The sequence below is a fragment of the Etheostoma spectabile genome, chromosome 21, assembly GCF_008692095.1.
Source record: "Etheostoma spectabile isolate EspeVRDwgs_2016 chromosome 21, UIUC_Espe_1.0, whole genome shotgun sequence".
Classification (NCBI taxonomy): Eukaryota; Metazoa; Chordata; class Actinopteri; order Perciformes; family Percidae; genus Etheostoma; species Etheostoma spectabile.
Genome location: NC_045753.1, coordinates 4,232,380 through 4,236,859, shown reverse-complemented (window position 1 = coordinate 4,236,859; position 4,480 = coordinate 4,232,380). Strand labels below are relative to the sequence as shown.

The window sequence follows — 4,480 nt, the reverse complement described above, 5'->3', positions numbered from 1 at the left end:
TTTGACAATTTCATTAATAGACTCTTGACAGACCCAGACATTTAAATAAATAAAATAAAAAACTTCTCATTTAGTGGACATTTCAAAATAAAAGCACATCTTAAAGATGAGGATATGCAAAATTTCATCTTTGTATCAATTATATTGGATTGCTTAGGATTGAATCAATATATATCGATTCAAATCCATGTATGGTTACACCCTTAGATAATAGAAATGCTTATAGCTTTATTTTTCATCTTTATTTTGAACGCTTCAAAAATAAATAAAATGTAGAATAATGAAAAAAAAGTCAAACAAAAACACATAAAAGGGATAGGAAGTCTAGGCTTGTCAAGTCCTAACCCCAGTCTATATCATAAGCAAGTGCACAATCCAATAAGATTAACTATATATTTAAACAATACTAACATATTACTCCAGTTTACGTCCTGCTTATTAAGAAAAAAACAAAAAACAAGTGTCATTCTTCATCACTTCTGTATTTTTCAAATATACAGTATATCTTTTGTAAATGTTTATTATAGTATATTTATACTGTTTGATCGTGTCGTCAAGACCATTCAACAAAACCACACTGCAAATTGAAAAAACACATACTTTTATGATTGGTCCAAGCATACTGCTGTTTCAAACTGAATTATAACCCCCCCCCCCCCCCCCTCTCTGTCTGTGTTGTAAGTTTCCAGGCAGCGGTGTATTTTTTGGTATAAATTATTTGTGCAGTCTTGAATTGAACCAGATCCTTGAACTTTATTTCTAACCTTTGGGCTTTCGTGTCCCTCAGGACTCCCACATTGCATACACAAGAGTATGCGACTAAAGGAGGTGCAGCAGGAGGTGGAGATCCAGCAACACGTGGTCATGTCTGTTCCCCCGGCATCAAACTTTGCGTTAGAATCGCAAGGTGAGTCATCATCATCTGTCTCATCAGGATTTAGTGCATGTGGCGGCGCTTTCACTAGCTGCGGCTCGGAGGCTCTCCAAACTCTCTAAACTGTATTTCGTTGCATTGTACCTGTACATGTGTGATGACAATAAAGTTGAATCTAATCTAATCTAATCTAATCTAATTTAGACACACAATTTATGGTGGAACTTGTTTGGAGCTCCATTTCTAACTTTGTGTGTGTGTCTTTGATGTGTGTGAATGCAGGTGCCAGGGTTTTACATTATTTATCTTCGGCTACATATTGGCCTCCAGGATTTGGGATATGGCATAAGATATACAGCTGGTCGTATTCATCCAAAACTCAGCGAAGAGTAATCCAGGTAGGAACATGCAAAGATGCAATACTGTGTTGTAATCGCATTTTTAAAATTCCGTTATTTAATATGAAATAACATGGAGAAACAGTTATAGTTTATTAACTGTGGAGTCTAAAATGTTTTCTCCCCTCAGGGACAATCTTCATTACTTCCTGGACAATGCTGGCCCTTTTCAGGTGACCAAGGGCATTTATCTGTCTCGCTGTCCCACCCAGTGTCCATCACTAGCGTGACACTCGGCCACATTACAAAGAGCCAGTCCCCATCTGAAAGCATCGCCAGTGCACCGAGGACATTTTCAATCTATGTAAGTAACTCAAGTTGTTATTATCCTTGATAACAGAAAATGTCACTTGAAATGTCGAACGGTGGAAGAAGTATTCGGAGCCTTTACTAAAGTGAAAGTACTAATACCACACTGTAAACATACTCTGTTACAAGTAAAAGTCCTGCATTGAAAAAGTTACTTAAGTTAAATTATGTAAGTACCTTTAGGAAAATGTACTTCAAGTATTAAAAGTAAAAAAAGTACTCAATGCAGAAAAAATCCTCTCATTTTAGAAACCGGAAATGATCCAAACAGTTCCGTGTTTTAATTGTCTCATATTTCAGATGTACTTGTAGCCCGTTATATTGATGGGTAGTTTAATTTATATAAAACATCGGATTTGATACTACTATGAGTTATGTGTGCAGACATCTTAATCTGTAAAGTAAGCTGTGATGATGTGCAGATGAATGTAGTGGAATGAAAAGTAGAATAGTCTCTCTGAAATGTAGTGGAGTAGAAGTAGAAAGTGGCCTAAAAAGAAAAGGTAAAGTACAAGTACCTCCACATTTGTACTGAAGTACAAAGAGAGAGTAAATGCATTTCACCACTGGAAATGTCCAGCATACTTGTCAGTGTTATTCACACAGTGCACAACAAAAGGCTCAGATCATCTCTTTTTCCTCTCCAGGGAATGAGGACTGCTACTGAGGAAGGAAGATATTTGGGAACACTGGTCTATGATCAAGACGGAGCAGCATTTCAGACCTTTAAGCTGCCTGTAAGTATGATATGACAGTATGACTTTAATGAACATGTATAAAATAATAAATGAGAATGAAAGCTCTTCCTTCCCATGCCAATGGCTGCAAACTGTGGTAGTCAAACAAACTGCATCATAGACGTGGATTTCATCATTTCTCTCGCTGTCTCTTACCAGAATCCAGACAGAGGAGTCTTCCGATATGTGAAGCTACAGATTGACAGCAACTGGGGAAACACAGACTACACCTGCCTGTACAGCTTCAGGGTTCACGGTAAGATAGGTGAAGGTGAAGGTAAATCAATCACAAAACGCCCGAATTTTCCTGAATTTAGCTGACCAAGTTAGGATTCCAAATAGGAATTTTGCTTTGGATCGTATTGCTCACAATGTACAAAACAAACAATATATACACACTATAAACAATATAGACAGGTTGAGACAATAGTGCAATGAAGAGTGCAAATTATGCAGGAGTAAATTATAATTGTGATAGTTATTATTTTAATTATGGAGAATAGTGCAGACGGTGCTGGAATAAATAATATGATGTTATTATATAAGTGTTGTATTACAATATGAACAGTGTATTGTGAAGGATTCATAAACACAAATCTACACGTTATGTTCCCAGATGTTTTGTAGTTAATTTACCTTCCCTCCCAGGGCGGCATGGTGGCTGTGTGAATGCAGCCCCCCATGTCTGCGTGGGTTTACTCCGGGTGCTCCGGTTTCCTCCCACACATGCAGGTTGAATTGGATGATTTAATTGGAATAAATGAATTATAATTACAATAATTGAAATTATTTTTGCTCTGTGTTTTATTCAATAAAATATGTTAAAATGTCATCATTCATCCATCTTGCAAAAGCACATTATTGCACCTATTTGCTTTTTCCTACATCACCCATTATGAATTATTATATATGTAATATATATTATATTAAAAGACTACAAGAATATATAATAACCACTGACAATCAATTTGGTTTTAAAAAAGAAACATAGCACAGATATGTGTATATATGCACTGAAAGAACTTGTTACCAAGTATAAAAGACATGGTTCAACAATATTTTTATGTTTCCTTGATGCATCCAACGCGTTTGACCGTGTTAATCACAGTGAATTATTTAGAAAATTACAAGAGTGGGGGGTCCCCCTATACCTGATACGCATTATTGGTATTCCCACCAAACTATGCAAGCTAGCTGGGGGAGGACAACGTCGGCTCCTTTCCCAGTGACCAATGGGGTTAGACAAGGGGGAACATTGTCACCTGTTCTTTTTAATTTATATATATGGATGATCTTTCTAGGGCATTGGAAGTGTGTAAAACTGGATGTATGGTGGGGGATAGCTGTATTAATCATTGATGTATGCAGATGATTTAATTGTTATGTCACCATATAGTGCTGGCCTACAGCAGCTGCTTAGAGTCTGCTCAGACTATGGGCTACAGCATGACATCAAATTCAATGCGAAAAAGAGTGTTGTAATGATTGTCAGAACTAAGGAGGAAAGGAAGCTATGCGTTCCCTCTTTTTACTTGTCAGGGCAAGACCTTAACGTGGTTACTAAAGTAAAAATACTTGGGCCACATTATCAGGGACGATTTTTGTGATGATGATGATAAACAGCGGCAGTGCTGTAAATTATATGGACAAGCAAATACTCTGGCGCGCCAATTTCATATGTGTTCTGAAGAAGTTAAAATATCTCTTTTCAAAGTATACTGTACTCCACTGTATGCAGCTCATCTATGGTACAGTAAAAAAAAGATAAACAAGATAAAGGAGGCATACAATGATGCATTTAGAATTTTGATGAAGCGTCCAAGATGGACCAGTGCTAGCCGTCTGTGTGTGACCTGTAATGTTCCCTCCTTCCACGCTGTGCTGAGGAAGTTCATGTACAGATTTATATGCCGATTAACCGAGTCAAATAATACAATTTTAAATGCTATAATCAATCCTGCACTTAGTGATACCAGATATTTGTCAAAACTATGGAATCACTGGAACACGCACCTGTACCTGTTTTAATTATTGGGTATTGCAATTTGTAGATTTGTATGTATGTGTATGTTTCTTTTGTGATAATTTTGGGGATCAGTTTGTCTATATGTATTTATGTTTGTGTTTGGTCTGAACCCCTTTTGTAATGTGTTGAGTGTACT

General features: G+C 36.8%; 1 long non-coding RNA gene across 1 annotated transcript; it reads left to right on the top strand.

Moving 5' to 3' along the window:
• Positions 1-1,319: 1,319 nt before the first annotated feature.
• Positions 1,320-3,053, top strand: LOC116671556 (uncharacterized). Its single transcript, XR_004327290.1, has 3 exons — positions 1,320-1,576; positions 2,229-2,318; positions 2,478-3,053. It is a non-coding gene; the product is annotated as an uncharacterized LOC116671556 (long non-coding RNA).
• Positions 3,054-4,480: the final 1,427 nt, after the last annotated feature.